At 38.9% G+C, this 13,450-nt stretch overlaps 1 protein-coding gene across 2 annotated transcripts in view; it reads left to right on the top strand.

The window, feature by feature from the left end:
• The first annotated feature begins 625 nt into the window (after window positions 1–625).
• ttll7 (tubulin tyrosine ligase-like family, member 7) overlaps window positions 626–13,450 on the top strand; it is a 174,928-nt gene continuing 162,103 nt past the window's right edge. For both annotated transcript variants that reach the window (XM_024377673.1, XM_024377674.1), the window contains exon 1: window positions 626–866. The gene's annotated coding sequence lies outside the window, so the exon portion shown is untranslated. The remainder of the gene's footprint in view (window positions 867–13,450) is intronic.

The raw sequence follows: 13,450 nt of genomic DNA, 5'->3' as shown, positions 1-13,450 counted from the left end.
GAGTATGCGCAAAGACAGTACAGTATGAAGATCCCCGGTCATTGGAGGAAATGTCATGGCGACGTTGGCTATCTAAACGCTCAGAAACACGTAATCGAGGCTAACGGTCGGCTTGCGCCGAACTGCGCATGTGCACGCCGTCAAATCAAACTCAATGCTTAGAAATAAAAACAAAATTGACGAAAATGAGAACGTGTCAGTTTGTACATTTCACGAGGTTTGAGTAATAACTCGTTAAATTACATACGACATTGACTCGAACATAGGTTGTGCCTTTAGATTTCTAGAAAACTAAGAACTAAGGAATAATTTTTCACTTCTCTTAGACTGCTTTGTAGTCGTTCCCGGAAATCTCGCGATGTTGCGACTCTGCGTATAGAAACTCTGTGGTTTGCGTAGGTTGCCATGTCTCCTGTTTGCACTGAAACAACAACTGCAGTAACATTTGTGATTTTTATATTTATTGTAAAAGCATACCGTTTCGTTCTCTATAATGGCCAAATAATAAAAATGTGAATAATAAAAAATATAATGCGCAATACGTCTGGTATTTGTCGTAAAGGGATAAATACACATTCAATTATTTACAACTCATGCACACCTATCGAGGAATTGGTTTCACCCACCCTTGGACGCTTTCTCAGGAACTGAGAGCACGCCATAGGACAAAATATTGACATAATTATGTGTATTTCTAGCTACATGAAATATTAGGATTTTCTATTACCTTTCAATATTGAAAGTTAGCATTTACCCCAACATCATAGAACCACGCGAGACTGTGCATAGGTTACTGGTTTATCATCACCATTTGTCTCGGCTGATCCAAGCACTAACGTTAGCCACAACTGCCTGGATAAAATAAGGTAGCTACCTTACCCTTCTATCCTTTTTCCCTAAAATAACAGGGTTGTATCAGACTATTGTTCTTTCCAGCATGAGACGTCTGCAAATATGATATTGTTATTCATGCATGTTTGGCTATGTGCCATCCCACTTTAGCTTACTGGAAGTGTTGCCTGCTTTTGTGGGGTCTGGCTACTCTGCATGATGATAACGGGGGCCGTAGCTAGCATGCTATCTGGCTAGCTAGCTGCCTAATTAACTAACTACCTGGCTAGGTCAATGTATATTCACATCTTTGGTAGCTGTACACTTTCGCATCATTTGGACACAATGGTGGCATCTATTTTTTAACCACACAATTACATAGTTGTTTGGGACTCACTGCCAGTTTCAATTTAATATTTGAAGCTAGCTATAGCGTTAGATGGATGAGAATAATTCTGCAATCAGCAGAGATGGCCAGCTCCCATTGACATAAAACTAATTTATCATGTCTGTATAGTTTCTCTGCCGATCATGGGACACCTGCACAACAGATTATGTATTTGTAGACTGTATCTGCTCATCCTCAATCACTATTCTGGTGACCCTTTACTAATATACAGGAACCTCCGATTTATCAAACTCCTTTCCTAGAACAATTTAAGACTTTCTTAGAATGTTGTCAGGCAAATTATTAGTCTATGGCCAAGGGATGATTTGAGATGCCCAGGGGTGTCATTTCAGTTTACGCTATGGTATGCGGAGGGGGTTACCTAACTACAGCCATCTTTATCTCTGAACTGTTTAGATAAAAAGTTACGCTGTTCCCAGCATATGCGTCGATGCCCTCTGCATAAAGCCAGCCTTACAAACAGCCTTCCCTCCTGTTCCCAGGCGTCCGCATGGTCCTAAAGTCAGCGGGGTTGTACTGCTAAACTGCATTTAATCAGGATTGGAATGATTTTAGTATTCTATTGCAAATTGTTGGTGACCCTTCCATACCCAATTGACTCCCCTGGAGATGCCATCCGATGGCCTGGTAAGAATTTGAGATGCCATTTGGCAACAATATTATTTACTTTACTAGGCAAGTCAGTTAAGAACAAATTCTTATTTTCAATAACAGTGGGTTAACTGCCTTGTTCAGGGGCAGAACGACAGATTTGTACTTTGTCAGCTCAGGGATTCGATCTTGCAACCTTCCGGTTACTAGTCCAACACACTAGCCACTAGGCTACCTTCCGCCCCAATAAATGGATGCATTGCATGAATGATTGTCTATCATTAAATATATTATTGCTCACTGAATAATATATATATATATTTTTTTTGAGTAAGTCATAATATCTCAGCCTACTGGATGTAGTGTAGACTATACCTTGTTATTCTTCTGTGTCACTGTGAGTATTGTAGTTTATTTGTTGTCTAGGCTACATTATATTGCTACAATGCAATCACTCAGTACCCATCTAGAAATGACAATCCCCAGGGCAAGTTGATTATGCAGCTAATCAGTAAGGTTTCAAGATAACACGTTAGATTGTCACATCCATAAATTCACCCTGGTCAGAAGAAACCGGAAACATCAAGTTTTCATGGGGAAATGACATGCGCCTCACATTTTACATTCCCCGGTGAAACATATAGCAGATGCCTATAGTGTCTGTTTTCTTCTAGATTAAGTTCTTGCCACAAAGTCGACAGACGCCACATATCAATTTTGTTGGTGTCAACTTTGACGGAGATTCCATTATTGCTAGGTAAAGCTAGCATATATCTGGCTAACAGCTAGCTATGGCACGTGCTAGCTTGCGCTCTGAAGTTGTTTCCAATCCGTATTATTAACAAGACAACGCTCCATCTTAACTCTTCCACATTTACTGAATTGTTTGAACAGTCCAGAAGAAATCCTCCCCTGAGAGTTTTTTTCTTTCTTGTCATGATCAGAATGTGGGGAATCCAGTTCAAGCGTTTCCTTTACATCTGGTACGTTAGGTTTATAAACTATATGTATAGGCCTGCTGCTTCATTTGTCTTATAGGGTGATCTATATAATAGCGTAACCTAGGCCTATTTGCCTATACGGTGCCTTTGGAAAGTATTCAGACCCCTTGACTTTTTCCAAATTTTGTTACGTTACAGCCTTTTTTAAAAATGGATTAAATAAAACAATACTCCAATCTATACACAATACCCCATAATGACAAAGCGAAAACAGGTTTTTATCATTTGCAAAGGTTTGCAAAAATGTATAATTTGCAAAAAATACAGAGTATTCAGACCTTTTGCTGAGACTTGAAATTGAGTGCATCCTGTTTCCATTGGTCATCCTTCTACGACTTGATTGGAGTCCACCTGTGGTAAATTCAACTGATTGGACATGATTTGGAAAGGCACACACCTGTCTATATTAGAGGTCGACCGATTATGATTTTTCAACGCCGATACCGATTATTGGAGGGCCAAAAAAAGCCGATAGCGATTAATCGGCCAATTTTTACTTTCTTTTATTTGTAATAATGACAATTACAACAATACTAAATGAACACTTATTTTAACTTCATATAATACATCAATAAAATCAATTTAGCCTCAAGTAAATAATGAAGCATGTTCAATTTGGTTTAAATAATGCAAAAACAAAGTGTTGGAGAAGAAAGTAAAAGTTCGATATGTGCCATGTAAGAAAGCTAACATTTAAGTTCCTTGCTTAGAACATGAGAACATATGAAAGCTGGTGGTTCCTTTAAACATGAGTCTTCAATATTCCCAGGTAAGAAGTTTTAGGTTGTAGTTATTATAGGAATTATAAGACTATTTCTCTCTATACCATTTGTATTTCATATACCTTTGACTATTGGATGTTCTTACAGGCACTTTGTATTGCCAGTGTAACAGTATAGCTTCCGTCTCTCTCCTCGCCCCTACCTGGGCTCGAACCAGGAGCACATCGACAACAGCCACCCTTGAAGCAGCGTTAGCCATGCAGAGCAAGGGGAACAACTACTCCAAGCCTCAGAGCGAGTATTAGCGCTCACCCCGCTAACTAGCTCGCCATTTCACATCGGTTACACGAGCCTAATCTCGGGAGTTGATAGGCTTGAAGTCATAAACAGCACAACGCTTGAAGCATTGCGAAGAGCTGCTGGCAAAATGCACGAAAGTGCTGTTTGAATGAATGCTTACGAGCCTGCTGGTGCCTACCATCGCTCAGTCAGACTGCTCTATCAAATCATACTTAGTGATAACTTAATAACACACAGAAATACGAGCCTTAGGTCATTAATATGGTCGAATCCGGAAACTATCATTTCGAAAACAAAACGTTTATTCTTTCAGTGAAATAAAGAACCGTTACATATTCGATCTAACGGATGGCATCCCTAAGACTAAATATTGTTGTTACATTGCACAACCTTCAATGTTATGTCATAATTACGTAAAATTCTGGCAAATTAGTTCACAATGAGCCAGGCGGCCCAAACTGTTGCATATACCCTGACTCTGCGTGCAATGAACGCAAGAGAAGTGACACAATTTCACCTGGTTAATATTGCCTGCTAACCTGGATTTATTTTAGCTAAATATGCAGGTTTAAAAATATATACTTCTGTGTATTGATTTTAAGAAAGGCATTGATGTTTATGGTTAGGTACACGTTGGCGCAACGACAGTCCTTTTTCGCAAATGCGCAATGCATCGATTATATGCAACACAGGACACGCTAGGTAAACTAGTAAAATCATCAGCCATGTGTAGTTATAACTAGTGATTATGATTGATTGATTGCTTTTTATAAGATACGTTTAATGCTAGCTAGCAACTTACCTTGGCTTCTTACTGCATTCGCGTAACAGGCAGGCTCCTCGTGAGGCAGGTGGTTAGAGCGTTGGACTAGTTAACCGTAAGGTTGCAAGATTGAATCCCTGAGCTGACAAGGCAAAAATCTGTCGTTCAGCCCCTGAACAAGGCAGTCAATCCGCCGCTCCTAGGCCGTCATTGAAAATAAGAAAGTGTTCTTAACTGGCTTGCGTAGTTAAATAAATCGCCTTCCAAAAATACAGATTTCCAATTGTTATGAAATCGGCCCTAATTAATCGGCCATTCCGATTAATCGGTCGACCTCTAGTCTATATAAGGTCCCATAGTTGACAGTGCATGTCAGGCACATAACAAATTGTGAATAAAGTCAAGGGGTCTGAATACTTTCCGAAGGCACTGTATGTTAATGTATTTAATAATATTGTTATTTTAGCCTGTCTATTCAGGTTTAAAGTATATCACAAATCAAAGTATATTTTCTTTAAACAACGAGGCTATCAATTCGGCATACTCCATCTTATGTACAAATGGAAAGTCTTCATGTTGATTTTGTGGAGAAATAGTTTATTATTCTCTTTGCCAAATGCTAATATCTTCTTGTGTGAAAACCAATGTGTGTGTGTGTGTGTGTGTGATACACTTTGAGTAATTGGAAATGAAAATGAACCATACCCAGTTTTTGTAATTATTTAATAGGTTTTACACTGCAAGACTGTCTTCAAATAGGTACAGTATAGCCTAGTCAGGCAAAACAGACGAAAAAGTTTATCTCACTGTAGCCCGTTCATATGCAGAAGTACTGTTCTAATCTGACAGTAATGACTGGGTTAAAGGCAAAGCGTTTAAGCGTTTAAAAGTTTGGGAACCCCTGGGCTAGATATTTATTCTTTGAGTTTTATACAGTACACAGAATATGAAGTGCTGTGTCTTGATATGACATGTGCTTGTACAGAATGTTACGATACTGCAGCTCAGGAGGTTAAGTTTAGAATCCAGCTGACCATCGATTATCTCTATGCCCATGACTTTACACCAGCTTCTTATCTTAGCACATTAAGAAGCCAGAGTCATATCGACAGTTTAATTTTAGACTCAGCGGCAACTTAAAACCGCTTGCTCCCTCCCAGTGCATGAGCACCGATCTCGAGACGTGCGTTTGCACCGATTTCACTGAAAAGACTATGTGGGGATGACTACAGTAGCCTATAGATATATAGATTAGGTTACATAAGAGTTTGCCTGAGTGTGCATCCAGCCATTGTGGTGCAGAAAGATGTCACAGTCATTGGGCTAAATGAGGATACCATTAAGAGCATGAAAGATCCCATTGGCAAGTCTTAGATGAGGCTAATTGTAGAAGACATAATGAATACCCCTAGGTCCATTTTCTCTTGGAAGAGAGATACAGGAAGTAGGTCTATAGTAGGCAGCCTACCTGTGACCCACCGGTTTTCAGTCTTATGTAGCAAAATTTGAAATGGTGTTTTTTTACATTGGGTTAAAGTAGAGACAAGAACATGGTATATCATACACTACAGTTCAGGAACAATGGGAAAGTTATTCTGCTTTGAAAGTTGATGAACTTGTAACCCCACTTTTGAGAAAATGTTCATGTTAGGCTATGTACTAAACCAAAGATTTCAAGACTAAAGGCTGGTTTATACTATGTCAATCGACAGCTGTCGCAGTGACATCATGAACCTTCTACCGTCGTCTGACATCCAACTTGTCGTTGTCGTTATGAAAGAGTATAAACACAAAAACTACAGGCTATTTTGGACCACCAGGCTGCTGATATCATGCACATCATCAGCCTGGTGGTCCAAAATAGCATAACTGGTGTATTTTAACACCAATAAATCCACCTGTTTAAACATTTATTTAGTATATGTCAATCTACCAAACCAAGCAAACCTGGTTAGGTTCTAGCTTGTTAGATAGCTAGCTAATGTTAATGATCATATCATATACCTGACAACGTCTTCACATTAGCTCATTTGTATTAATTATTACAGGAAAATAAACAGAAAAAAACATCATTATTTACAAATTAATGGCGAGCCAATTACAGAAAATAGCTTACAGTTGGATGTGAGTGTGTCGAAATAAAAGCAGGGCATTCTACCAGAGAATTTTAGAACTTGGGACACTGTCTTGTTGGTCTACCGTTATATCCTAATCTGACTTTGGTGCAGGTCATGTTTTTCTTCACAGACTATATCAGATAAAATCAAAGTTTATTTGTCACATGCACAGGATACAGAAGGTGTAAACAGTACATTGCAATGGTTAGCTAGCTAGCTAAACAATTAACTATAATTCCAACTCATGTTACTACCATGCATGAATTTGCAGGTAGCTAACCAACCAGGTTAAATGTTGGCTACCTAGCTAACATTAGGGTATAACTAGCAATGCAAATTGCTATGCGATACGAATACTATTACCACACAGATAATACACGTAACGTAAGCTATCTAGCTAACAGTACATTTTAACTTGCAATGAAAACGACTTTGATAGAATAAGAAATGTATAATATCTAAAAAATGTAACGTAAACTCGTACATCGCCTTGGTACGTACAATTGCCCTTATTTTAGCGCCCCAAAAACATAATACTTCCAGATCAACTGTAATATCAATACCATTGTAAAGCACAATTTCTCCCCTTTCCAACATAATCAATTACATGTCCTAAATGCTGCCCGTTTCTGCATAATTCAAGCAGACAATGAGCCCCGTCAGGTCTTTTTAAAAATGGCGGGTGGGGAAGCGAAACTAATGCGTGATAGTGAGAAGGAGAGATGTTGTGTGGGAAAATTGCTTTTTTTCACTCGATCTGTCCAACTTATCACCTTATCGCCTCTAAAATGTAAATAAAACACTATAAAGAGTTTATATAATATGTCATTACATACCTATTTGAAGGTTTGTGTCGAATTTGAATCAGGTTTTTAGGGTGGTGCTAAAGTGATCTTAGAAGTAAACAGCGGCTTTGAGAATGATGATCGCATGCAATGATGATGAAAAAAATGACTAGGTATCCCCCCCTTACCCCCGTAACTGTCCATTTCTTGTTTTTAAAGGATGATAGAAGTGCTACACCTGGTGGAGAGAGATTGTAAGACAGAAATAGTTGCTTTATGTGTGCTGTACGTTATGACATGACAAGTTCAAGATGTAACGGAGGGTCAGTTTTTTTCAACTTTTCTCCAATACTCTCGAGCCATTACCATATCGATCAAGGCTTGAATAGAAACCTAGTTCACCCCCCTTATTTTGACGTCAACACAGTCGCTACAGTCCCATTCGTTTTCTTTGTAGCCTCGTTTGAATGTTGCGGTTGCACACATTTATAAGGAATAGGGTGAGTTTACGTTAGCTAGCTAGACTCTCTTACCCGTTTACATGGATGAACGCTTCTCCCTCTCCATCACAGATGCCATGTTTGCTCTTAGTTTGAATATGTAATCTGGAGACGGGCGTTTTGTACAACAGCCTTCTGTGTGTTCTCTTTTCGACTCCCTCTGCATATTTGCAATCAAACGGCAGAATTTTTCTCCATCTTCTTAGCTTTGATACTATGCTTCCACCGGGCATACCACTGATTTCAAATCGCAGTCTTCCAGAACGTAGAGAGCAACACTTTTGCAGTTCTACTACGTGATAACTTTCAAGAAAGGCTCATTAGAAAGGGTTACCTACACATACTGACCAGCTCATGTTATAGACAGAAGGATGCTACATGGCAGACCAATCCGAACTCATCTCTCCGGATGTCTAGCCCTCTCATTATCTCAACCAATCATGGCTAGCGGAAAGGTTCCTGCCTTTTTCCGTGATTAAACCAACTAGGCTCGCAATTGGGGGGAAAAAGTGTATTTACAGATGGCATACACGTTTGTTATTAAGGCACATTCAATTTCACATGTTCTAGAAGGCATTTCTGCCCCCAAAAAACACATTTTTATTTAAACATTTTTTTTAATGTTCAAATGCATCTCCTGTGAATTAGTGACGAACGACATACGCCAATGCTGACTTTAAAACATAGTTTAATGGCTGTTTTAGTAGAAAACTGAGGATGGATCAACAACATTGTAATTACTCCACAATACTAACCTAATTACACCGTGAAAAGAAGGAAGCCTGTACAAATAAAAACAATCCAAAACATGTATCGTTTTTGTATTAAGTCACTAAAGTAAAACTGCAAAAAATGTGTCAAATAAATTAACTTCATGTCTTGAATACAAAGTGTTATGTTTGGAGCAAATCCAACACAACACATCACTGAGTACCACTTTTCATTCATTTTCAACCATGTTATGGTTATGCTTGTCATTGGCAAGGACTATGGAGTTTTTAATTATGAAAATAAACAGAATAGAGCTAAGCACAGGTAAAAATCTATAGGAAACCTGGTCAGTTTTCTTTTCAACAGAAACTAGGAGCCAAATTACCTAAAACACAAGGCCTAATATAAGCTGGAGTTGTTTACCAAGACGACAGTGAATGGTGGCATAGTTACAGTTTTGACTTAAAGCTGCAATATGTAACTTTTTGGGCAACCCGACCAAATTCACATAGAAATGTGAGTTATAGATCTGACATTCTCATTGAATGCAAGTCTAAGAAGCGCTAGATCTGTTCAATGTGCGTTATTTCTGTGCTTCCTGTTCTTAAGTTTAGTTTCTCTGTCTTTTACTTTCAGTTTTGTATACCAGCTTCAAACAACTGAAAATGCAATATTTTTGGTTATGGAAAATATATTTCACAACGGTTTAGATGCAGGGCTTGGCAAATGGGGCTGATATTTTACTTGTCCAATAGGTACAAATATTTGTCAGTAACTGAAGATTCTGTAGTAGCAAAAAAAAAACTTTTGACAGATGCGAAATGATAATAAGTGGACAACCCCAGACTCTCCAACAATATGGAAACTATAACTAACTGAATCTGAATACAGTACATCAGTGACATCAGTGAATTCATTGATGTACGAAACATGTATGCACTCGCTACAGTAAGTCGCTCTGGATAAGAGCGTCTGCTAAATGACTAATATGTCCGTTCCATTTTCCCTTGTGTGGCAGAATTGATTAATTACTGTATAGTACTGAATAGAATACTAACCTATGCCAACCTATGCCAGGCAAATTAAAGCTGCTGGTTACCATAGCGACATACATAGATAAAGAGATACATCTCTAAAGCACAGGGATTAAAATGTCCCTAAATGTTTTTTGCAACACCCCAAATTGACAGTAGAAAAGGCAGGGGACCCCACTTAGAGAAATTATATTCCCTTAACACTGGCTGTGTGTTCATATTCTTCGATTCTATGTCCTGCAGGCTGTCCCAACACAAAGTAATAACATGATAGCAAGTTCTCATAGTGTAAACATTTCTTAATTGACGCTTAATTTGTTTGATACATTTACAGTTTTTCTCAGGGGACCCCATTTAAATTTCATGCCCAAGTTTACCCTAGATGGCGCTAAACTCATGCAATGCTACAGAGTAGAGGTCGACCGATTATGCTTTTTCAACGCCGATGCCGATTATTGGAGGACCAAAAAAAGCCGAACCCGATTAATCGGACAATTTAATTTTTTAAAATTTGTAATAATGACAATTACAACAATACTGAATGAACACTTATTTTAACTTCATATAATACATCAATAAACTCAATTTAGCCTCAAATAAATAATGAAACATGTTCAATTTGGTTTAAATAATATAAAAACAAAGTGTTGGAGAAGAAAGTAAAAGTGCAATATGTGCCATGTAAGAAAGCTAACGTTTAAGTTCCTTGCTCAGAACATGAGAACATATGAAAGCTGGTGGTTCCTTTTAACATGACTCTTCAATATTCCCAGGTAAGAAGTTTTAGGTTGTAGTTATTATAGGACTATTTCTCTCTATACCATTTGTATTTCATATACCTTTGACTATTGGATGTTCTTATAGGCACTTTAGTATTGCCAGTGTAACAGTATAGCTTCCGTCCCTCTCCTCGCCCCTACCTGGGCTCGAACCAGGAACAGAACGACAACAGCCACCCTGGAAGCAGTGTTAGCCATGCAGAGCAAGGGGAACAACTACTCCAAGTCTCAGAGCGAGTGACGTTTGAAACGCTATTAGGGTGCACCCCGCTAACTAGCTAGCCATTTCACATCGGTTACATAAGCCTGATCTTGGGAGTTGAAAGGCTTGAAGTCATAAACAGCGCAATGTTTGACGCACAACGAAGAGCTGCTGGCAAAACGCACAAAAGTGCTGTTTGATTGAATGCTTACGAGCCTGCTGCTGCCTACCATCGCTCAGTCAGACTGCTCTATAAAATCATAGACTTAGTTATAACATAATAACACACAGAAATACGAGCCTTAGTTTCCGGATTCGACCATATTAATGACCTATCATCTCGAAAACAAGACGTTTATTCTGTTCCGTATTTTATCTAACAGGTGGCATCCATTAGTCTAAATATTCCTGTTACATTGCACAACCTTATGTCATAATTGGCAGCCCAAACTGTTGCATATACACTGACTCTGCGTGCAATGAACGCAAGAGAAGTGACACAATTTCACCTAGTTAATATTGCCTGCTACCCTGGATTTCTTTTAGCTAAATATGCAGGTTTAAAAATATATACTTCTGTGTATTGATTTTAAGAAAGGCATTGATGTTTATGGTTAGGTACACATTGGAGCAACGATACGCACCGCATCGATTATATGCAACGCAGGACACGCTAGATAAACTAGTATTATCATCAACCATGTGTAGTTAACTAGTGATTATGATTGATTGATTGTTGTTTATAAGATAAGTTTAATGCTAGCTAGCAACTTACCTTGGCTTACTGCATTCACGTAACAGGCAGTCTCCTCGTGGAGTGCAATGTAATCAGGTGGTTAGAGCATTGGACTAGTTAACTGTAAGGTTGCAAGATTGACAAGGTGAAAATCTGTCATTCTGCACCGGAACGAGGCAGTTAACCCACCTTCCTAGGCAGTCATTGAAAATAAGAATGTGTTCTTAACTGACTTGCCTAGTTAAATAAAGATTAAATAAAGGTGTAAAAAAATAAAAATACAAATCGGCCAAATCAGTGTCCAAAAATACCGATTTCCTATGGTTATGAAAACTTGAAATCGTCCCTAATTAATCGGCCATTCCGATTAATCGGTAGACCTCTACTACAGGGCTGCAAAAACAAATATTTAGGCCATCCACTATTTATCACATTTGGTTACTCTAGTCTAGATGTTAGACCAGAGATTGGAATTCCATTGGGCAATGAATGGAGAAATGTATAATGCCCCAACCAGCAGACTGTCGACCAATCGTTGTCATGCTGCGTTATGCGGTTGCTGAGCTAATTGTCATGCTAATGTTGGGTTTCTGTGCTAGCGCCCAATTGACTCCCATTCACTCCTTGAAGGAGAGCTCTCCTTGTCCCAGAATCGCCTAGAATGCACCATTGACGACGCATTGGCAATGTGCATATTGGGCATTAATACGATTCCATAGAAGTTCCCCATCTCCCCAAAACTATCTCTGGTTAGATGTATTTTTTCTAGCTAATGGTGACTAGCGTTAGTGCAATAACGCTAGTGAGTAATTGTGCTACCTTCAAACTGCATGCAGACATACAAATGTTATCCACAAGTCCATCTGACTGTGAGGAAGTAGATAAAGTGCTTCATTGCCAAAATCCCAAACTGTCCCTGAATAGCCAGCATATCAATGTAACCTGTTGGGGGTTAATTGACTCTAACGTTAGCTAACTTGGCCTGTGAACCTGTCAGTCGGTACCGGGTTGCTATAATCAACATTCGCTAGAACAGTTTAAACTATTTTGATTAACTTACATGTCTGATATATTGGGGAAATCTGACATGTTGAGCAGTACATGATATCTCCCTCTGTGTCGACAGGTCGAGTACATGGAAACTCCTCTTTCCAGCGTTAATGTCGAGCCCTGCAATGATTCTCTAAACTATACTTGTTTTGTCACATAAACTGAAATTAAGCAAACTATTACAATTTTAGCAACCAGGAAATGGCAGAGCGATTTCTGCATAGTGCATCTTTAACTCTGCTTTAAAATCTATGGCAAGACTTGAAAATGGCTGTCTAGCAATGACCAACAACCAATTTGACAGTGCTTGATGAATTTTAAAAGAATAATGTGCAAATAGTGTACAATCCAGGTGTGCAAAGGTTGACAAAAAGTATTCCGACCCCCTTTTCCACATTTTGTTACGTTAAAGCCTTATTCTAAAATGGATTAAATAGTTTTTCCCCCTCATCAATCTACACACAATACCCCATAATGACAAATATTTTTTTCCCCCCCAAAATGTATTACAAATAAAATGAAATCACATTTACATAAGTATTCAGACCATTTACTCTGTTGAAGCACCTTTGGCTGCGATTAGAACCTCGAGTCTCCTTTGAAATGCCGCTAAAAGCTTGGCAGACCTGTATTTGGGGAGTTTCTCCCATTCTTCTCTGCAGATCCTCTCAAGCTCTGTCAGGTTGGATGGGGAGTGTTGCTGCACAGGTATTTTCAGGTCTCCCCAGAGATGTTCGATCACGTTCAAGTCCGGGCTCTGGCTGGGCCACTCAAGAACTTTCAGAGACTTGTCCCGAAGCCACTTCTGTGTTTTCTTGGCTGTGTGCTTAGGGGCTTTGTCCTGTTGGAAGGTGAACCTTCACCCCAGTCTGAGATCTGGTGGCAGGGTAGCCTAGTGGTTAGAGCATTGGGCTAGTAA

The sequence above is a fragment of the Oncorhynchus tshawytscha genome, linkage group LG18, assembly GCF_018296145.1.
Source record: "Oncorhynchus tshawytscha isolate Ot180627B linkage group LG18, Otsh_v2.0, whole genome shotgun sequence".
NCBI classification, from domain to species: domain Eukaryota; kingdom Metazoa; phylum Chordata; class Actinopteri; order Salmoniformes; family Salmonidae; genus Oncorhynchus; species Oncorhynchus tshawytscha.
The sequence above is the reverse complement of the archived record's forward strand: the minus strand, read 5'-3'. Positions and strand labels throughout refer to the sequence as shown.